Raw genomic sequence first — 23,981 nt, 5'->3', positions numbered from 1 at the left:
ACATGTACAGCGTACAAAATGCTGTTGTGTAAGCATTTTTCTATCTTCTGTCTGTGCATGCATTGGTGGGTGTGCGAGCGCGTGGGTGCGTGTGTGTGCGTGCGTGCGATCTTCAATTTTTTAGCACGGTACAACAGGCCCCTCAAGTTTATCCTCAAACATCTTGTGTTCCAGTCTCTTACGATCGACTCTCCCCTGTCTTTTTCGCAATCGTTTCACCGAAAGTGGCCAAGTAAAATTTAATTTTTCTCATGGCGAGGCTGTTGCGCTTCTGGGCTTTTACTTCTGCTGCATTGCCCCTTTCCAGAATGCAAAAAATTAGTTTACAAAAGTATTATATATCGTAGTTCACTTTAAAGGTCCATCGCACAATGCTACCTACTAGGCGGGCTGAGCGACATTCGATAAGTGCGTGTTTGGCTCTCCTATTTTCTGTCAATTTTTTTTAGGGTAGGGGGGAGGGGGAGAGCGAGGCAGTTGGGAACTCCCTTCTTGGCGATGCTCTTCTGACTGCGACGGGAGATATTGCTTTGACCAACCATGATGGTGCACTTTGAACACATGATGAATTGGTCTAGTTGGTAAAGCAGGCTACGAGGTCCAACTTTACATTGTGTGCGGGTGGTTTACTTCGCTTTTTGCACCAGATGGCGGGCGACAAACGATCTTAGATGAGGCTCTATTTTAAGCATATGACTGCGAGAGCAGGCATTCGAGCCTTTAATACAGATTTCGAAACCTTGGCTTCCCTTTTATAGAATTCATTATGTAACGCTTACTACTCCCCAATAATAACCGTCACGAAGCCTACTAAGATAATATGAAATTCAGTTGGAGGAACCGCTTTCAGAAGAAAAGCCTGCAGCGTGAAAAAATTCCACTGCCACAACAGGCACGTCGTTTGAAACGTTGCAATATTGCAGTGCACTATGATGACGCCATTGTACTGCTGTCATCCATTCATATCCAGCGGCATTTTGTGGCGCCAAAGCCGTTGTTGCTCTACGAAAGCGCCCGGTCGGTGGAACCGTTGGTCGAAGCAAGCGGTCACGAGAAGACTGACCTAGATAGAGATAGACGTTGCGCAAATTTCCGTGCTATGCAAGGAATGTTGTTGTACGAGTTGATCCTCGTACAACAACATTGGTTCAGACTTTCTATTTGAGCAACCAAATACAAATGGGTGGTTAAAAAATTGTCAGCCTACTTTGGTTGACATAAGGCATTAAAATTTTTGAAAAAAAAAACATTGGTTCACTGGTAGAATACTCGCCTGCCACGCGGGTGGCCCGGGTTCGATTTCGGCCGACGCAGTTTCCTTTTTTCATTTTTATGGAAGTTTATGGAATTTTTAAAACTACCCTGCTTATTTCTCATGGTGAGGCCGCTGTGCTTTTGTGCTTTTACTTCTGCAGTATTGCCCTTTTCAGAATGCAAAATAATGTCCGCCTCTCCGAATAACCCAGGTGGAGGACTAGAGTCCTTGAGCTGGGTTATTCGGAGAGGCGGACATTATTTGTGCAAGGAATCAAAACGCATAATAAAATAAATACCAACATTTCGCTAATTATCTGCTGAATTAAATACTTTAGGTAGATGTGACAATTTAAGAAATGTAAATCCGGTTAGTATGCAAGGCGCTTTCACTTCGAATGAATTTCCAGAATAACACCAGTTTGGAGATATGCGCCATCGAACTCGCCGTTAAAATGCACTGACGTTCTACCTTAATTTATAACAAAACTACATGTATTTCGTCCCACACTTTGGGAAATAATAAATCGAAAGTGGTGTAATCCTGGAAATTCATTCCACTGATTGGCGATGCCTCCCTGGGATACCATATATGAGATGACCGATGTAACCGAAGCATACAATGCTTACCTTGCAAGTTTTGCAAGGTAAGCTTTGGTTTTCTAAACTTGCAAGAAAAATTGCAAGTTTATAAAACCATGGATAAAAAAAACATTGTATGCGAAAATTCACTTCTCATAAAACAGAAATAACTTGTGTAACAGTGAAAAATGGCAGCGCCCATGAATCGAATTTCAAATCGTCTCTCTCTCTCTCTAGATATATATATATATATATATATATATATATGTGTGTGTGTGTGTGTGTGTGAACGAGAAGAAAGGAAACCTAGAGGCCCGATTTTTCTTAATCATATCATAAGAAGCCAATAAACAATGACACCAAGGGCCACATAGGGAAAATTATTTGTACTTACTATTGAATTGAAGAAATGTTAAATTAATGGAAATAAAAATGGATGCAAGACACGAGTGCGTTTCACTCACGTCTTGATGACGCAGAAGATCGATCTTGAACAAACAATCTCATCTTTTATGTAATACCGGACACCGCAGACGAAACTTCATCAGAATCACAAAACAAGATACTAAACCTGCTGAATAATACTTTGAAGGTTGACATCACAGGTTCTGACATATTCCGTGCGCACAGAATTGGTCGCTTTGATTCGGCGAAAACTCGACCACTAATAACTAAATTTGAAGTCGATAAAACCAGGGAGCTCGTCTTTTCAAAGCAAGGTTTGTTAAAACACGGACACAACAATGAGCGAAGATTTCTGCCAAGCAACTCGTAACATAAGGAAAAAATAATTAGAATATGGCAAATCGAAAAGCACGTTTTTCAAACTACAATATAAAAAACTAATGTTGGATGGGAAATGCTACGCATATGACGAAGCCAATGGCAATATTTATGAAATGCGCAGAACGCATACACCTGGCACAACTCTTCGTTCTGGCCGCACGTTATCGCCAAGTTCGGGCCATCCGAGGGGAGGTTCCTTAAAAGATTGCGGGTGTTCAGTTTTTTTTACTAACATTCGTAGTTTTTTTTCCTAAGAAAGATGAATTATGTACTCTTATTGACGACTGTAATGCTGACATTATTGTACTCATAGAAACATGGCTAAATTGCAAAATAACAAACCCCGAACTGTTTGAGTGTGAGAACCAATATGTTGTTTACCGAAGTGACCGGACAGGTAGAATTGGTGGTGGCGTTCTGCCATTAAAGAATGTATTAATTGTTTTTGTGTGACCATTGATACGAATTTAGAGCTAATTTGGTATTGTGTAACTATTCGTTTAAAAAAAATAATACTAGGTGTGTGCTACCGATCCCCATCAAGCGACTCATCCTTTTTCGATGACTTATATGATTGTTTAAATAAGATTACCATGCGTTTCCCTGGAACTAAAATTATACTCTTAGGCGATTTTAATTTTCCTAACATTGTTTGGTCACATGCGAATCCCTTTTCTAATCCTTCGTCGGCCGAGGCCAATCGGTTCATTTCCACTTGCTCCGACTTCGGCTTATCGCAGATCGTCAGACTTTCAACACGTGTAGCACAAAACACATCATCACTCCTGGACCTCATTCTAACGTCATCGCCCGATAACCTTTCTGCGGTGACGCACATGCCCGGACTGAGCGATCATGATATCTTGCATTTTACATTTACAACAACACAACAAAAAACATGCCAACAGCGGAAAAAGTTCCGAGATTATAAAAAATCTAACTATCGAGCCATCAACAGAGAAGTGTGCATATTTCTAGACACTTTCCAACCACTTCAGCTGCAACGCTCGGTAGAAACTAATAACTGGTCTATTTTCAGAAATAACATCAGTGAGCTAATCACCAAACACGTGCCCCTTCGATCCGTCTACGCTAACAATATAGCACCGTGGTACAGCACATATCTGAATAGGTTATCGAACAAGAAAAAGCGTTTATTCCGTTGAGCGAAACATTCCTTAAAACAGACACATTGGATAGCATATAAAAACGCAGAAATTTCATATCTTAGGGCCCTAAGGTCAGCCAAATTTTCGTTCCTTAATTGTATACTTCCAAATTTATTAAAGACTAATCCAAAGCGCTTCTGGGAAACTATACGAGGAAATAGCCATAAAACTAGAATATCATTGCTGCCAAGTTCTGGGGACCCAGTACCTGACCTAATGTGCTCTACTGTGCTTAACAATACCTTCACTCAGTCATTCTCATCACCTCAGATTCCTGATCTGATGCCTGAGATAAAGTCAACTAACCAGCACTTCATGGATCCGATCGTTTTCGACTCAACCGGTATCAAAGTCATAATACAGAAATTAAAACCTAAAGCATCATGTGGCGTAGACGAAATAAATACTACATTCTTACAAAACACTGTGGAATACTGTTCAATTATACTAGAATGTATTTACTCGCAATCTTACAATTCTGGCACCTTACCGTTTGATTGGAAAACTGGCAAAGTAATCCCCATTCACAAAACTGGACCAACCCATGATCCACAGAACTACAGGCCTATTTCACTTACATCTGTACCATGTAAAGTTATGGAACATATAATATATACGCATCTAGTTAATTTTCTTGAAAATAGCAACTTCTTCACAGTTATGCAGCATGGATTCCGCAAAAACTTCTCCTGTGACACTCAACTTATCCTCTTCAGTAATGGCCTACATGCCAATTTAGATTCTGGTTTTTTAACAGACTGTATATTTCTTGACTTAGCTAAAGCATTTGACAAAGTGAACCATGCATTGCTTCTTCATAAGTTAAACGTTCTAAACATAGACCCTGCCGTAATTAATTGGATTCGCGCGTTTCTGACATCACATGTTCAATTTGTAACCACCAATGACGCTAACTCGCCTTTAGCTCCAGTTGACTCCGGTGTCCCGCAAGAGTCCGTGCTCGGTCCTTTATTATTCCTAATTTACATCAATGACTTGCCCACTCATGTTTCCTCGAACATTTGTCTATTTGCGGATGATTGCGTCTTGTATCGTAAAATAACTAATCCCTCAGATATTCTAGCAATTCAGGAGGATCTCAATAACATAAATGAGTGGTGTCGTACGTGGCGCGTGGAATTAAACATTAAAAAGTGTAAGACTCTGAGGATTTCTCGTACTAACGTGATCTGCCCCACCTACACGCTAAATAACATCCCATTAGAATGTGTAACGTCATACTGATACTTGGGGGTACATATTGCCAGCAATCTATCCTGGAAAACTCATATTGACCACATAACCTCTAAGGCCACTCGTACGCTGGGATACTGTCGTCGAAAATTTTCTCTAGCACCATCATAGATAAACTCTTATTGTACACAACTTACATTCATCCACAGCTCGAGTACGCATCAATATGGGACCCTGGTCATGACATCCTCATACATTCTCCAGAGGCAATACAGAATCGCTCAGCCCGTTTCATTCTCACCAACTACCAAAGAACTGCCACTGTCACTAACATGAAAGCTCTCCTACACCTCCCGCTGTTAACAACCCGCAGAAAACTATCTCGCCTATGTTTTTTTTTTTCATAAAATCTACTACCACAACGCATATTTACGTTCTATCTTTGTTCAACCGCCACCATACATTTCATCTCGCATTGACCACCGCCAAAAGGTAAACATTCCGCGCTGCAACACCGTCGGCTTTTCATATTCATTTCTTCCCCAAACCAGCAAAGATTGGAATAACTTACCCGCGTCACTCACAAGCATAACTGACACCAATAACTTTAAAACCACACTTCAAAGTTTCATTTTTTAAATTTATGTTGCGATTGCTTGTTCTGCATAATATCTGCTCTTATGCCATAATTTTAAGTTATGGCTTGTATTTTTATATTGTATGTTTTTTTTCTTCTCTTTTTTCTTTTCTTTTCTTTTTGTAACACCGTGTATTTTTTCGACGCCTTCCAAGTTTCTATTTACCATTCTTATCATTTTGTATAGCATGTTTTGCGATGTTCTGCCATGTTTCTTCCCATGTATTTCCCATCTAACACTTCGAGGACAATTCCTATTTATTCTTTATTTTGTCTTCCTTCCTTATTTTTTCTTGTTCTTTTTATTAATTAATGATATCCACGCATTTAGCTTTGACGTTTTCTTGAGAAGTTTTTGCTTATTTGTACTTGTATTTTTTTCTATAATCAACGATTGTGTGATTTGCCTCGGTATTCACCTTGCCCCTCCCCTCTGCAATGTACAACTGTACCTTGAGGGTATAATAAATAAATAAATAAATAAGTAAATAAATAAATAAATAAATAAATAAATAAATAAATAAATAAATAAATAAATAAATAAATCACAGCATATCCACGGGGTGAATGATGATGAGTGGGCGAAGCTCCGGAGGGAATCATCGGATCTCCCGCTTAAGGGGACGCTAGCACAAACGCGTTAGAAACGGGCAGTGCTCTGTAGTAAGGCGGAGCGGCCACAGCGTCTTACGCAGCCATTTACACATGCCGGAACGTGCACCGCGTTTGCCGACGCCATCACATGACTGCTGAGAGAGTATGCCCCCTGTATTCATAAACGCTCCTCGACTTGAACTTGACTTGCCACCGCCTTGGGCAGCGCGTTCGAAACGCGTTGAAGGTAAGGCGGAGAGGCCACAGCGTCCTACACCAGCTTCTTACACGGGCCGTAACGCGCTAGCACAAACGCGTTAGAAACGCGCTAGAAACGCGGCCTTTCGTTAATGTTGGGTATTTATTGCCATCGTGGTGCGTGTGTCCATGTCCGCTTCGTGGCGTAGTGGGCTAACGCCGCGCGCTCGGAAGCGAGTGGTCCCTGGTTCGATTCCGCGCTACGGACACAACTTCGGAATTTTTTTTCTCATTTTTCTCAGACTGGTTACACGCTACTACTACTACGACGGGAACGGAACGGGTGCCGCTATAAGGAGCTTCGCTCCTAAAAGCAACTGGGCGCAGGTGGGGAACGATCCCACGTTTTCGCATTATGCGTACTATGTATGCCCTTAACATAGAGCTACCACGGCGTCGTTATCCCATCGACTTTCCTGGGTATTTATGTTTTATCTACTAGAACTAACCCTGGGAGTGTTAGCCAGCACCGCCACACTTTCGAAAGTTTTAGGGACGAAGCTCTTTAGGGTGTGGGTCTGTCCCTCCTCTGTAGTATGTAGTAGTAGTAGTAGTAGTAGTAGTCGTAGTGGTAGTCGTCGTCGTCGTAGTAGGTAGCCAGCCACGTCTACTTTTATGAAAAAAAAATTCCGGAAGTTCCGTCCGTAGCGCGGAATCGAACCAGGGACCCCTCGCTTCCGAGCGCGCGGCGTTAGCCCACTACGCCACGAAGCGCACATAGACACACGCACCACGATGGCAATAAATACCCAACATTAACGAAAGGCCGGGTTTCTAGCGCGTTTCTAACGCGTTTGTGCTAGCGCGTTACGGCCCGTGTAAGAAGCTGGTGTAAGACGCTGTGGCCTCTCCGTCTTACCTTCAACGCGTTTCGAACGTGCTGCCCAAAGCGGTGGCAAGTCAAGTTCAAGTCGAGGAGCGTTTATGAATACGGGGGGTATACTCTCTCAGCAGTCATGTGATGGCGTCGGCAAACGCGGTGCACGTTGCGGCATGTGTAGAGGCGGACACTACTCGCACAAAAAAATTGAAATGCATCTAATCGCCTAATTATAAAAAACATACTAATTAAGTTTTTAACTAATTACGTACCTTATGGCCCATATTGAAATTTACAAATTCTAGTGGAGTCAGCAAGGCGGATCCACTTAGACCGAATTCTCAGCATGCCACCCGTTTAGAGATATTTATTCCCGAACTTTGCGGAGAAATGCATTGGTGTTGCACTTACTTTCTTAACAAAACGTCGTTTGATGCATTGAAGCACAAAAGTAAGCGGAACGCCAATGCATTTCTCCGCAAAGTTCGAGCAATAATATCTCGAAACTGGTTTCATGTTGAGAATTCGTTCCAAGTGGATCTGCCTTGCGAACTCCACGGCTAGAATTTGTAAAATGCAATATGGGCCATAAGGTAATCAGTTACCAACCTAATTAGCGAATTTTGTTAATTAGCTTATTATGCATTAGAATTTTTGTGAAATTAGTGTCCGCCTCTTCGAGTAGACCAGGTCATCAACTAGAATTGTGCTATCTAGGCATTATATTTGACAGGCGCGTTAACGTTAAGGCGCAAATATCTAGGCATTATATTTGACAGTAACGTTAACTGGAGAGACCAAATCAGTACCGTTTGCAAAAAGTTGTCATTCAGCTGTTACACTCTCATACGAGCACGTCAATACTTTGATTTGACATTGCTGCGAACATTATATTTTAGCCTATTTCACTGCCACCTTAGCTATTGTTGCGAGTCGTGGGGCCAAACGTACATAACATACCTTACTCCGTTATTCCGATTACAAAAACTGGCTGTTCGTGCGATTACTTTCTCCTCGGTGCGTCATCCCTCTAATCCTCTATTTCAGAGGCTGCGTATACTGCCGTTTACTGACATACGGAACTACAAGATTTCCTGCTTAGTAAATAAAATACTAAACACAAACACACCTCTGCCACGTACCATTTTAACGTTTCCGTCGTTAAACACACGGCATGAACGCAATGGTAATCTTAATCTTCCTTTATGTTCGAATGTGTACGGCGAAAGGTTAATTCAATTCTCTGGTGTTAAGCTATGGAACAATTTGCCTCTTGAAATAAAACTCGCAAGAAATTTTGACTTTACATGCAAATGCCACTACTTAACTTACCAAGCACGTCCTTGAGATTTTTATATTAAAAAATTATATGTATGTTAATTTGTTGTTTGTCCTTCTTCTTTCTTTTTGTTTGTTTTCAGCGCAGTTCAGTGAATATAGATAGTATTGACCGCTTATGTATGATACTTTCGCTACTTTGTTTGTATAAGACTGCTAATTATTGCAATACATTTTTTTGTATTGGACCCATCACTAGCCGCTTTAGGCTATGGGACCAAATATCCTTGTACGCATTTTTTATATGACTGTGTAATAAAATTACCCTTTGATTGATTGATTGATTGATTGATTGATTGATTGATTGATTGATTGATTTATCTGCCACATGCAACCTTTAAAAAAATTTTAAGTGTTCGCTGAAACACCCGGTACATACTAACATTTTTTGAACTAATAAAAAGCAGTTGCACGCGTTCTAAAGCCTCCTCACCCTACGACAGTCCTTGACATTGCGCTTCCTAGTATTCGCAACTCAAATTAACTGCACGGGGTGCTGCGAAATCTGGCCGCGCCTGGCTACACTGAACAACATGGCGGTTGCATGGAGGTCCCCCCGGTCGCCGAAACCGCTCTGTTTGATGATTTTCGTGCAGTGTGATGCCGACAAGTGACGACTTATAAATATTTAGGGCTTCATGTAACTGCTAATCTTTCATGGCAGCTGCATATTGATTATATTGTTAACAATGCTAACCGCATGCTTGGTTACTTGCGGCGAAATTTTTCTATGGCTCCATCTTCATTAAAGCTACTACTGTACAAAACCCTATAGTGCGATCGAAATTACAGTACGCGAGCTCTGTGTGGGACCCGGGCCTCGAAACTCTTACTAATCAATTAGAATCAGTACAGAATCGCAGTGTCCGTTTTATATTATGTAACTTCTCCCGCACTGCTAGCGTAACTGCAATGAAAAGTACCTTGAACCTTCCTAGTCTCTCCCTTCGTAGAAAACTTTCGCGAATGCTAACCTTTCACAAGATTTATTACCACAATTATCAGCTAAAAGAGGATCGTCTCTCTGAGCCATCATTCATATCACCTCACACAGATCATCGCCGTAAGGTACGCATTCCATATTGCCGGAATAATGCGCACTTTAACTCTTTTCTGCCAAAGACGGCTACCGATTGGAACCACCTGCCAACCTCTGTTGCCAATATATCTGACACGTGTTTATTTAAAACTGGTGCTGAAAACTATTTGTTCGCCTAATATGTCTTGTGCATAATCTGATTTGCATTTCACCCAAGCTTACTTTTTCGCTGCTGTATACGATAGTGCTTTCTTTTGTGTACACAATATTGTTTTCATTTGTGGCAAGGACGGCGAGCATTGGAACCACCTACCCGCCTGTGTTGCTGATATTTCTGACACGTTGTAATTTTTTAACTGCCGCAGAAAACTACGTATTTGCCTAACCTGCCTTTTAACCAATGTGATCTTGTATTTCGCTAAGCATACGTCTTTTTCGTTGCTGATACCATTTGTTTTATTTTTGCTGCATTATGACTTCTTTTTTTTATTTTATACCACTCCCTTCTGTAACGCCCCCTGGGCCTTGAAGGTATTGAAATAAATAAATAAATAAATAAATCTGCGCTGTTTTGTGGAAGGAAAGCGAGTAGCTTACACCGAGCACATCATTTTAGCCAATGTGAGAGACGCACAGTAGGTAATGAGGTTGAAGTGGTCGCACGGTGTGTGCAAACGTCAGGCATGACAGCGGACCCGCACGAGATTCCGATGAAAATCACCGACGTATGCTTGAACCCATTGGTCGTGGAACCGAAGTACTCGTGCACTGCTGGATTGTCGGAAAAGTACAAGCACGTTTCTGCTGCTTTGATTCACTGTTAAGGCGTGGATAGATAGTCCAGTGTTTCGAGCGTGTGAGACAGTGGCCGGCGAAGTTAAATATGTCACGCTGGCCTCGCCAGGATTGCCGAAAATTTACAACCTGCTCACTTTGGCACGTTTAACATGGCCCGCAACAGCGTACCGACGTCCTCGAATAGCTGTTGCTGTTTGCGCATGCAACCGGCGCGCACTTTTGCATTGTTGTTGCCTCAACGCATTTTCATTCAGCGAAGGCGCAAACTCTGCACGCTCTTTTCAGTCCAGAGAGCAAGCGAACCTTAAATCAAGCTTTGCACTTAATCGCGAGCATGCACTACGAATCTGTGGCAAACATTTCCCGCTATACTTCTGCGTTCCTGTTATCTATTTTAGATTCAAGATTTGCGCAACGCGACTGCTGCTTCACTTAGTCGTAGTTATTGCAGTGGTTGGCCCTTAGCTTCTCTGGCAGGAAATAGAAAAGATAAATAAGAAACCGAATTATCTGCTTACTACCATAAAAACACATTTGCACACCATATGCAGATATGGCTTGTGCTGCGTGGCCTGACCATGACATGATTACTCCCCGCTGTCGCTTATGGCTGCTATGTAAACTAATGAAATAAAACAAGTGTTTCTGTGTAAAGTAATGTGAGCTAAGCTACTGCAAGAATATAAATTATTTTTCATGTTACTCTATAATTGACGTATCCTGTATTTTATGTGGCCAAAACTGTGTTCACCTCTGAACTGCCAATTTCCTTCCGACACTGATATGAAATACAATTGCTTTGATAATTACGCATTTTGAAATGAGCGCCTACTAATTTGCACTAATTATACGGGTAGGGTGTCCAGGCCGCAAGGAAGGCTTACCGCTATGCCAGCCCATAGTTATTTTGCACGATGGCACCTACATGTTGTGTTTACATAGAACGATTTACCGACGTTACCCGGGAGCTCCTGAAACTCCGATGTACCTATTTTCGCTGATGTACAATACGCGATAGCTCCCCTACTGTGCGCCGCATGTATCCGATATAACAGCTTCAATCAAGGAAAGATTGAATACCACGGCGACATTCGCATGATAAACTGCATTACCAAGCCGGCTATCACATGAAACTGCATGTTGCAGCACGCATACGCTGAACGTTATCACGATGGCACTAACAACCTCAACGCAAACTTCCTGAAGTTCGCTGCAGCGCTTTACTGCAAACGTAGTACAAGCAACAGGATCGCGTTCTCTTCACACAGACAACAAACCAATCCTCGCTTGAAAAAAAAAAAAGAAAATCTTTATCGAGCAAGATATTGAGAACACGGCTATTACCGTCATCACAGCTTTGGTATGTGAAGATTTGCAATCCATGTGTCTCTTCGGCACTGCAAAACTGCAAAACGTAGCGAAATTCCTCGGCCATGCGGAGTTTCGTAGATGGTGGCTCCATCGTACTTGAAGCGCACCGGTGCGCAGTACGAAGGCTACGGGCGGAGCGCGTCTGCTCCGAAGCTCCGACCTCCGTGCGAGGTTTCCGGCGCTCGCAGCTAGGTGTCGCATGAATTGCTGGAGTCGTGGAACTAGATGAGGCATGTGTATGCTGCAGTAAAGATCACGAGAACACTCAGCACATCCTAATGGAATGCGACGGGATCCACCAAGTGAGAACGGTAGGTAACGTGCAACTCCAGGAAGCGCTTGAATTTAAAGTGGAAGGAAACATCAACAGATCAGCCGTAGAGATAAGCAAGAGTCGATTAGAGTACTGGTGGAAAAAAAGCAGGGAAAAGATGGATACGACCTGATCTCTTAAACTCATAGGTAGAGGTACAAGGTAAATTTTTGAAAAAAAAAAAGAATAAGATTGATGAGAGGTATACAAAAATGCTAGATTAAGAGCATGCATAGTATACCTGATTAAATCAAGCAGGCTAGGTGACTATTTGTCGCCACCCCGTTTCAAAGGGGATGCCAATAAATCATCATCATCATCACCACCATGAATAGCGTACGGAGTCTTCTCTCTCTCTTTCTTTGTTTTAAAGCGAATTTACAATTAGAAATACATAATTCCCACCATAGTACAGCTTCGCCTGTCTTCCATTTCCACCCCAGTGCAAGGGCTGACATGTTTTTTTTTTTCTATTCGACATCACCATGAAAGTCTTTCACGCTGCTACAGTATTGTGGATACGTACTAAGCGCTGTAGAAGAATAGAAGAACTCTCGGCGATCTATGGCTGACGCTCTTTGCAGCCGATATGGTGGGGAGCTTTGAACAGCATGGTATACGTCAGAGGCGTGATGAATGGGTCCAGTTGCTAAATTTTCATCGCACTAGTGCAACGGCGCCAAAGTAGGAACAGGCGATGAGGACATACCTAAATTTGACAGTGTACGGTTTACTTTGCTTTGTCATCCAGATGGCTAGCGATGAATAGCCTAAAATGAAGTAAGACTTTAAGCACATGGCTGTGAGAGCAGCTCAGCCGCGGACTTGCGGCAGTGCTTTGAGGCTTTACGACAGCCTTTCAAAAAACTTGGTTTCCGTTTTCTAGAATTGTTTATTGCCTGACACTCCTGTTGAAATTGCGTACTAGAGCATTTTATCATACGCGATCCAACTGGAGGAATCGCTTTCACAATAAATTAAGCGAGCAGCGTGCAATGCCTCGCGGGCACGAGTACGTTATTTCGAACGTTGCAATTTGCCTTGCATATGAATAGGCTATGGTACTGCAATCATCCATTCACATCAAGCGGTATTTTGCTTCGCAGAATTCCTTGTTCCTCTTCCAAAGCGCCTGGCCGATGGAAAAGCGTGTTTGATCGAGCAAGCGCTCTCGATCGGACTGACCATAGATAAAACTAGACGTTGCACAATTTAACTTTCTCTATGTAAAGAGTGCTGCTCTCTGACGTAAATACACGCGTCGGTGGTTCAGTGGTAGAATACTCGCCTGCCACGCGGGTGGCCCGGGTTCGATTCCCGGCCGACGCAGTTTTTTTTTTCAGCATTTATAGTTAGTGGACATGTGCGAATATTCGAAACTGTCGAAAAACGAATCGAACAGTCATTATTCGTAAATTGAAATAGTTTTCGAACACTTTTCGAATATTTCATAGCGTGAGCAGCAACCAAATCAACACAAAAATAGAATTTTCTAAGGCACATTACTGCCGGGCTAATTGGTTTGGATTCATAAGAGACACGGAGCAGCGCATAATGGACACGGATCAGCTTTTAAGAAACAGCGCTTCACAAGGTTCTATGGAATGATAGAAACTTGTTAACTTTAGGAATACGGGAATGTGAACATCGGTTTATAATAATTGCGATAACGGCTATTCATTATTAGAGAACTATTCGAGAACTATTAAAAAAAGAATTCGATAATCGATTCGATTTGCTTCTAGCACTATTCGATTCGCATTCCATTCGGTCTAAAACAATCGCTCCTTCCACGACCCTAAATTTTAGACTTACGCAATGAAAGAGTCAATCGGCTCTCTGTTCTTTCCGGCTGTTATAATACGCTTGGGCCAACCTCTCCGCTCGACGTCGCATGCCAGGATCACGTGGAGAACAAAGCGGGCGAATCAGGGTGCTCGCATTGGTGGAAAGAAGCCCGTGTTTGAAGGGCGGCCCGGTATCATCTCTGTTTCTTGTCATACATTTTTCTGCACTAATCAATAATACAGTAAACTTCATTCAAGAATAACCTGGTTAAGCCAAACATCTGATTGGGGAACAGTGCATGGACATTTGGTCGAGCTCTAACACACAATTTTGACGAAGAGCGCTCGGCACAGCTGTAGAGGGGAGTCCACTGATGACAGCCGTGTTTCACTGGCGATGAACTTGAAGACGTGTGCAATACACACGAGCTACCTCCTGAAGTTGACAACATTCAGGAGAGGTCGATGACATTAACGACAAAGAGTTCAGCGGACCGAGTAAGCTAACACCGCGAGATGAAGCGTCCGGTGGTGGGCCTTCGAAGCGAGCAAGAAACGCCGCATACACTAGTCACGCAGGCTGGGACACTCACCAACCACGTGGTACTCGCACGACTCTTTGAGACTGGTTTTATTATTCCTGCAAACGCTCACCAACCTCAGCTTCCGCGGTCACACGGTTTTAGTTCAGAAATCAAATGGGCCTATTTTTGGTTCGGACAAAAAACATTGCTTGCTTCACAGACCTCTAAAATCCACTATCAGTTAAGCACGACCTGGAAGAAGCCCATCCGGTGTGCTGTAGTTCCCCAAGAACAACAAAGAAATAGTCCACAAGCTTGATGTACACAAAGTTACGCAGACAATACGGATGATGCAAGAACGTGTACAAATGATGCGCCACGGATATGCACAGGGTATCGTTTTCAAGTTTTATAGAATTTGGAAAAATTGCCTGTTGCAGATAACAGAATTCTAATAATTGAGTTCGATTATTCGGAGGCGCGAACATTATTTCGGCGAGAAATCGAAACATACATTCAACGAATTAACAAAAACCCTATCATTATCTTTTGAATGAATTACTATAAGGCACATATTGCAATTTATGAATTGCAGCCGGTGAGTTTGCGAGGCGTATCCACTTGGAATGAATTTCCAGAACGACGCCAGTTAAGAGATATGCGCCATAAAAGTTGCCCTAAAAATGCACTATTGTTTCACTTACTTTTTAAACAAAACGCTCTTTTATGCCTTGAAGCACAGAAGTATATGGAACGCCCATGTATTTCGTTTCACAATTTGGGAAATAATATCTCGAAACTGGTGCCATCCTGCAAATTAATTTCAAATGGATATGTCTTGCAAGCTCACCGGCTCCAATTCGTAAATCGCAATGTGTCATAAGGTAATTACTAAGTGAATTCGCGAATATTTTAAATTAGTTTATTATTTGTTTCCGTTTCTAGTGAAAATAATGTCCGCCTCTTCGAATAATCCAGCTCAAGGACATCAATTATGCTATTTGCCACCGGCGATTTTTAAAAGTTCCATAACACTTAAAAATGGTCTCCCTGTATATGTACAACAGATTTGCAGCAGAAGGGTAAGTACTGCCCACATGGAATCTTTATCGCATCCTATGAAATATTTACGATTTACATGAGCCTAATTGTTGGCGGTGGTTCATCAACATTATATAATTATACAGAATCACACACAGTAATACACAAAAATATAATTTGCAGGACACTCTTCGCAATTTACGTCGTGTTTATCAACACATTACAGCCTTATGCAATCACTCACCACAATATACATTCATATAACATTTGCAGCGCACTCTTTAAAAATAAGACCCGCCGTGGTTGCTCAGTGGCTATGGTGTTGGGCTGCTGAGCACGGGGTCGCGGGATCGAATCCCGGCCACGGCGGCCGCATTTCGATGGGGGCGAAATGCGAAAACACCCGTGTACTTAGATTTAGGTGCACGTTAAAGAACCCCAGGTGATCCAAATTTCCGCAGTCCCACACTACGGCGTGCCTCATAATCAGAACTGGTTTTGGCACGTAAAACCCCATGATTTAATTTTTTTTAAATAAGGTGTTTTTCATTTGTTTAATACAGCTCTGTACGCATTGTTCCTTTTTTGTATGCACGTGTTTCTATTTATTTCGATTAGTTTGGTATATCTGGGGTCTCAGATTTAGCTTCCCTTTTCTTGAAAAAAAATGATGTGGGCCCGGAGTCACGGAATTGACGCTTCCCCGTCTTTTTCTAATTACTTTGATAGGAAGCCCGATAGCTAAACTCAATTTTTTTCATGGCGGGAACGCTGATCTTTTGGGCTTTTTAGTTCTGCAATGTTCCTCCATTTCCAAATGACAAAGATTGTGATAAGACTAAATAAACGTTCCAAATAAAATATTGCTTACTTTAGAATATGATATCGGAGTTCCCTTTAAATCAGGTCAGCCACACTGTCTTCCTTACTGGGCAGGATAAGGTACATTCAAAAAGTAAGTGTTTAGCTGTTATTTTTTTATCAATCAATCAGCTTTATTAGTTCAACATAGCAAATGGGCACACAGAAATTGAACTGATAGCCATAAGGCTAGTTTCCGGTCCAAATAAAATTGCTCTACAGGCAGCTTTCAGGAACGGTATTTAATTATTTTTAAACGAGGAAAAACAAAAAATAGAAACGTGATCGAGATACATAAAAAATAAATAATTGAATATAAAATGACAATCGGTCGTGAACAGTGAAGTGACAAAACTACTACTGCTCGTAAGTGCACTGGTTGGTCACTCGAGATATTTAGATTTATGTAAACCAGCGTATATGATAGTTTTCCTCCGTAATTTTGTTCCGCAGCACTGCAATAACACGCTGTTATATTTAGACTAATTTCCTGTAAAAAATACAGAATTCTGTATTTTCATTACATCACACCACTATGACATGCCGTCATATTTACAACAATTTTAGCAGTTGTTCATCACATTCTCGAGCTGTGCTTTTTCATAAAAAGGAACCTACTACCGTTATTATTCGTAGTTGTCAGAGCATCCCATTTACTGGAAAAGTGTCCTTGCTGCAGAGTCTTACTGCTTTAAGAGGTGCAAGCTACATTACCGTTTACTAGTTTGTTTACTGTATAAGAAAAGTTGAAAAAAAAATCACTGAAAGACGTGGCTGGTAATCAAAACAAAGCAACAGCTGTTGCCAATATGAAAAAAATGAGCAAGTAATGAGCAATTGTTTTGTGTTAGGCTGCAGGCCACCAATATAGTAATTTATCTGATTGGCAAACAATGTCCGAGTATGCATTCAGAACGATGTCCAATGTGTCCAGGAATACACGGCAACCATGTGGTACCAAAATATATTTTTCTACATCAAATATCTATATCACTTTTTCTTGGCAGTAATTGTTTATTTTTCGCGTCCTCAGATATACACAATAGGAGAAACTGACAGCTGGTATTTTTTTTTTGTACGCCCAACATAGTAACTGCTATGAAAGCATAAACAAGCACCTTATCCTGAAATACTGACGAGTGACGCTTGATTCTGCGGAAATGCTGCTGACAAACTACGATGTTAAAGAAGTAAGAAGGTGGAAAGTAACTGGGTTATTGCACAAGTTTGCTGGCAGCGTGGGAAAAAAAGGGCGTTTATGTTATACTTTCAATATTGGTGAACTTCACGCTGGAGAATGGCAGGATGCTTGATCTGTGAGGCATAAAATTAACACAGCATACGTTCTGGGGCATGAAAATTTTTCTGCAGTGCGCTCACACTACGCCAAAATTCACTTTCATTTTAACACTTCAAGAAAGACGCATGAGGTAAAAAAAAAACATATACCATTCCTAAATGTACCCGTCGGCTTGTATGATCCGTTGCCCAGGTCTTAGAGCACCTTTTTATGACACCGTGGTGTTGCCGTTGATATTGTGCTTCGGCCTTGGTTGATCCGAAGGAGTGTTCTGGAAGGAGGTACACCAAATGAAAAGAAATTCGAAGTCGAACTTTTTACATTTGTGCCATAAGCCCCGATATGGACAAATTTCAGCTCTTGCATAGCAAGCCCGATAAAAGAAAACAACGCACATGAAAGACAGCATGTTTCGTCGTTAAAAGACAGGCTGCTCATACTGTGAAGAATGCAGTGACCTCTTTGTGTATGCTAAAGCTGATGCGGGATGGCTAAATCTAACGGAAAACCTAGGAAGTCACCACTACATAGTGGCCACCAGACTAGTTGCAGGAAGAACCAAGCCCAGAGAAGGCAACCAAATTAGAATCACCGAATGGGATGAATTCAGGAAAATAAGAACGGCTGAACGCGAATCCGAAGAAAACAGCAGCAACCCAAAGGACATTGAAGACATTGAATCCTGGGTTGAACAGCTGCACAAATGTGTCGACCAGGCAACTAAGACCATACCAGAGGAAGCAGAGATAAACAAAGCCGACGCCAAGCTCCTACACATGTGGGAAGCGAAAGAAGGCCTGCAAAGACGATTGAGCAAACAAAAGCTGAATCGTAACCTACGAAGACGCATTGCAAGGCTAAATCAGGACATAGAAAATTACGCGCACCAACTAACCAGACAAAACTGGTACAGCACGTGCGAAGAAATGGATCTACAGATTGGTCTCGCCAAAACATGGAATGTTCTTAGACATCTAATTGATCCAGATAAGAGCAAGACGACGCAAAAGCACAATCTAAGCAAGGTAATCCATAATTACCCTGGTACAGAAAAGGATTTAATTAAAGAAATCCAAGACAAATACATAGGATCCAATCCCAAAGAAAATCTAAAGGCATACACAGGGGCATATAACGAAGCACTCGATCGTCCTTTGACCGTGGCAGAGGTACGAGGGGCTATTCGAAACCTCCGCACAAAATCTGCTCCGGGCCCAGACGGAGTTACCAACAAGATGCTTCGTAACCTGGACGATCAGTCTATTGAAGCTCTCACAAAATACGTGACCATCTGCTGCGAAAGAGGCAAAATTCCGAAACAGTGGAAAACAGCAAAAATCGTAATGATCCCGAAGCCAGGCAAAAAACTACAGCTTGATAACCTCAGACCAATCTTGCTGACCTCGTGCATTGGGAAATTGATGGAACACGTGGTCCTCCACAGATTAAACAGATACATGGAAAACAGAGAAGCCTTTCCACACACAATGGTGGGCTTCCGCCCGAAATTATCGATGCAAAACATAATGCTGAGAATTAAGCACCAAATAATAGACGGAAACGGCTGCTCCCGGATGGATACCAGGGCCATACTGGGACTAGACCTAACCAAGGCCTTTGACAATGTGAAACATGAAGTAATATTGGAAAACCTGGAAAAATTAGGAGTTGGGCGTAAGACGTACGAATACATCAAAGACTTTCTATCTGACAGAAGAGCAATTTTAACAATAAGAGGAGTGGCGTCGGACGAACTAGAGATGGGAAGCAGAGGTACGCCGCAAGGCTCTGTCCTCTCGCCATGATAGGCCTCCCAGAAATACTTAATAACATTGAAGATCTAAATCATAGCCTCTACGCCGATGATATTAGGCTATGGATAGCGGTAGGCAGTGATGGTCATATTCAGGACACACAGCAAAAGGCGATTGATGCGGTAGAAGCATACGTTGGGTCGAGAGGTCTGGGATGCTCCCCGCAGAAATCCGAGCTCCTGCTATACCAGCCAACGTCAAGAGGGAAAAAGAAAACCCAAGTCCCCAATATACAGCTCTTCGAAACCAAGGACAGCCCGTAACGCTGGTTACAAGTATAAAGATCCTCGGTATGCGGATTCAGAACAACGGCTACAATATTAAACCATCAGACAGTTAGAAAGCAATACATATCAGACAACGCGTCTTATTTCTCGCATAGCAAATAAACACAACGGTATGAAAGAAAATAGCTTGATCAGACTAATTCAAACCTTTGTTCTCAGCCGGATCGTCTACGTAGCGCCATTCTTAGACCTTAAAACTGAAGAAAAGAAAAGAATCAACGTCATGATCAGGAAAACCTACAAGCAAGCTCTGGGGATCCCGGTCTCCACTTCGAATGAACGTTTTGAAGCGCTGGGGCTCCATAACACCATAGAAGAATTGATAGAAGCTCACAGAAATGCCCAGATGGAGAGGCTCTCCAAAAGTCAAACTGGAAGACATATTCTGGAATCACTGAACATCAACTATGAACCCAGAACTGACATCAAAACAGATATACCTGCGGACATTAGGAGACACCTATATATCCCCCCGTTACCCAAACACATGCATCCTTCGCACAACGAAGAACGAAGAAAAGAAAGAGCCAAAGCATTAGGAAGCTGGTTTGATAATTCTAAAGATGTGCTCTATGTAGACGCAGCCGACTACGAACATCAAGATGCCATGGCAGTGGCAGTAGTCAATAATCGAGGACATGCAATTGCGTTAGCCACAATCCTAACAACAACACCAGAGGTAGGAGAAGAGGTCGCCATTGCACTAGCAATGACATCTTCTCCCAAATATAAAATTATATTAAGTGATTCCAAGACCGCCATATTAAATTACGCTAAAGGACGCATCTCGCCAAAGGCGCAGAAAATCCTCCAGGCTGGTTTCCACGGAGACCGAGTTAGGGGAATACAAATCATGTGTGCACCAGCCCACTCTGGCCTGCCAGGCAACGTGAATGCGCATGACGCGGCTCGAGGTTTCGCAGACCGAGACGACGTCACCAACACCATTACGGACGCATTCGCAATCCGCCGGTCGGGCAGAGATAGGCTGGTTTCCTTTAGGGAAATCATTGATCATTACAGACTAGCCAGCGCTAGTTATCCGGCAGCACATTGTTCATTAAACAAGTGGCAATCAGTGGCTTGGCGGCTAATACAAACCAACACTTTTCCCAACCCCATTGCCTTCAGTCACTATCACCAAGATGTATACACAGATATATGTAAGCATTGTAACAACCGACCAGATCTTCAACACATAATCTGGGCATGCCCAAAGAAACAATATAACAATAACTGTTCAAAACCACAACAACCCAGTTTAATAATAAGAAATGAGGAGCAATGGGAGGCCGTGTTGCTCAGGTCGGACCCGGATGTTCAAACGAAAGTAGTCCAAATGGCTGAAGGCGCCGCCGCGGCTCAGGGGCGGCCGGCCGCCGTCTAAAGGGAGGACGGGGGAGGCTTCTAGTCATTACCCCCTCCTCTAACCACATTTTGGACAAAATAAGGTTATTTCTCTCTCTCTCTTTGTGTATAAACATTGTCAAGCTTAATTCTTGGTTAAGTTACATACAGTGGTAGACCTAGTTTACTACACATTCATACAGTGAAGCGGCGGTTTCTGACAAGACGAACAACATACAATTTCCCTGGAGGTTCAAAAAATTCCAATAGCATGGGTACTCTACCAGTATTCCGACCATCTCGATCATACATGTTCGAGTATAAACAACTGCATTCGTGAATTTTGTTTGTGTGAATATGAAAATTACGACCCCGTCAATGCAGTATAAGCCAGAATATGGGGAGAGGAGGAAGCCGAAGTCCAAAGTATTAATATGTGGAGCAACAGCTCTCCTTATTAAAATGACGGGCATATCCCCAGAGGGCTCAAACTGTCAAGTTCCCATGATGTTGCCTCGCGTGACACGAACGATAAAAAAAGAAATCATGGATGCATGCTCCGAGCTAAGCACAGCGGTTACACACAGCGGTACGCACAGCAGAGCTACGCAAAGCGAAAAACGGGAGCTCACTCACCTGCTGGTTCAATGTAACATAACTTTTTTTTCATGTAACATGGAACAGATGCGCTACTATACGCGAACAATCGCCAACACTGCATCGCAGTCAGATAACGTCTATCTCACCGGCAACGATGTCCTCGAGGCACGCAACACCATTGACCGGTTGTGCGAGCACGTGTGTTGAACTGCAAACGCAAGGAATTGCTTTTGTGTGTAAATCAAAACTTTGCATAGTGCAAATAAAACAAATGGCCATCTTAAATTTTTAATGCGGTTGTAATGGTGGTTGACTTGTAGTTTTGTGTCATGGCAATTCGGCGTGCGAGCATTATTGAATATTCTATATCGGTGTCACACGAGCAGTTTAAAACGTCTTGGCCCAGTCAATAGTCTATCGAGTCGACAGAGTTGAGTGGAGCTTCATCGAAGTCTCAAAGACTTTCTAGCAGTGGACGCGGGCACCCTCGTCAATGGCGTCTTACTCGGGCGAGCGTTAAGCAACGCGTTCAATGAAAAAGAATAGCAAGAAAATGTTCACTCTCTACGAAATAATGATTTTCTTACACCAACAGAAATACGACAAAGCGCCTTTCTAAAGCATGTTTCCAGTTTTCTACAAGTGATTTTTCCTTAAAAATGTCTTTCAAAACTGCACCTTGAAGTCTCGCGGCATGAAAAAAAAACACTAGAGCCTGCAGCCCAAACGTTGCCAGAGTGCTCAACAAAAATCGACAACAATCCTTAAATATGCGCAAGAGCGGCCACAGCGTAATCTTAAAGACAAAGCATAATCTTGGTGTGTCATTTAAATGCCCTATATACAACAATGACAACGTGCACTTTCGGTAATTAGAATAACTGTTACAGCCGTTTAATGTCAGACATGCAGAATCATCGCTCGCGATAGAGGCGCCACAAGCACTTCGTGTCAGATGGCGGAAACATTTCGAGCTCCTAGTGTTTGTCGTGTAGCAGGCAGCGATGTAACCCCTTCGAGTCAATAGAGTTTGAGATTTCCTATAGCTGCCGACTTGATAGCCTTTCAAAAGTGCCTGTGTGAACCTGGTACTATAGTTGTTCAGATCACTTCTGATAAAATAAAAAACTGATTTTCATGGACTTCGTCCTTCGATAGCGTACGGTTTATTTCGCTTTCCTCCAGGATGGCAAGTGGTAAGAATCTTAAATCAGGCTCCACATTAAGTGCACGGCTGTGAGAGCCGCTCAACAGCGGGATTACCCGAGTGCTCCGAGCCTTTACGAGCGCCTTTCTAAAGCCTGTTTCCAGTTTTCTGGAAGTGATTTTTTCTTAAAAAGGTCTTTCGAAACTGCACCTTGAAGCGTCCTATGATGCGCGAAGCGCTTGAAGGAATCGCTTTCGTTAGAAAGCGAGCAGCGCAAAAAAAGTTTTCACTGCCACAAGTACGAGTTTTCGAACGTCGCAATCTTGCCTTGTGCTATAAATCCGCTATATTGTGCTCCACAGATCTAGTTTCATATAAAACGGCATTTTCCGTCGCAGAAGCCTTTGTTTCGGTTCCAAAACGCCCGGTCAATGCAGAGTTGTGCCTGAAAGAGCGAGCGCTTGGAGCGAACTGACCTGCATACAGCTACGCATTGAGCAATTTCCTGTGCTACGTAAGTCCTGCTATTCTGAGAACATACAATCAACGTCGGTGGCTCAGTGGTAGAATACTCGCCTGCCACGCGGGTGGCCCGGGTGCGATTCCCGGCCGAAGAAGTCTTTTTTTTATTAATAATTAGAGCTTTGTAATCAACCAGCTTCCTTTTCGGCTGTCATAATGCGCTGAGGCGAAGCTCTGTGCTCGAAAGCACATGCCAGGATCACGTCGGCCACAACTTTGGCGAAACAGTGTGCTCGCATTGATTGAGAAAAATTCTCAGAGGTTCATCAGTACAAGTCTTTAATATAGTGGAATATCAATAAACGGAAATTGCTTAAACGGAACAATTACCAGCTCTATGGTTGGTTGGTTTTGTATTGTGGCAGTGCAACAAGAAGAAGTTGGTAAATGGAGCCACATGTTTCCCAACTCTGAATAAGCGGAACGGTAAATATTACCGAAAATGTCGATGAGCAGCCAATCTCAGTGGCATCGCAAAAGGCATCATTGTTTGCGCAATTTAGGTTTTTTTTTTCTCCAGTGTTCAACATTATCGCAAGGACGGCTTCTTCCATGGCTTTCTTGGTGCCGTGGTTAGCCTCCCAACTGTGGTTAGTGT

General features: G+C 42.5%; 1 non-coding gene across 1 annotated transcript; it reads left to right on the top strand.

Annotated features, from left to right (window-relative positions):
• Nucleotides 1–13,411: 13,411 nt before the first annotated feature.
• Nucleotides 13,412–13,482, top strand: Trnag-gcc (transfer RNA glycine (anticodon GCC)). Its single transcript has one exon. It is a non-coding gene; the product is annotated as a tRNA-Gly (tRNA).
• Nucleotides 13,483–23,981: the final 10,499 nt, after the last annotated feature.

Source organism: Dermacentor silvarum, chromosome 4, assembly GCF_013339745.2.
Source record: "Dermacentor silvarum isolate Dsil-2018 chromosome 4, BIME_Dsil_1.4, whole genome shotgun sequence".
Taxonomy (NCBI): Eukaryota; Metazoa; Arthropoda; class Arachnida; order Ixodida; family Ixodidae; genus Dermacentor; species Dermacentor silvarum.
Note: the sequence above shows the minus strand (reverse complement) of the source record. Positions and strands in the feature narration are given on the sequence as shown.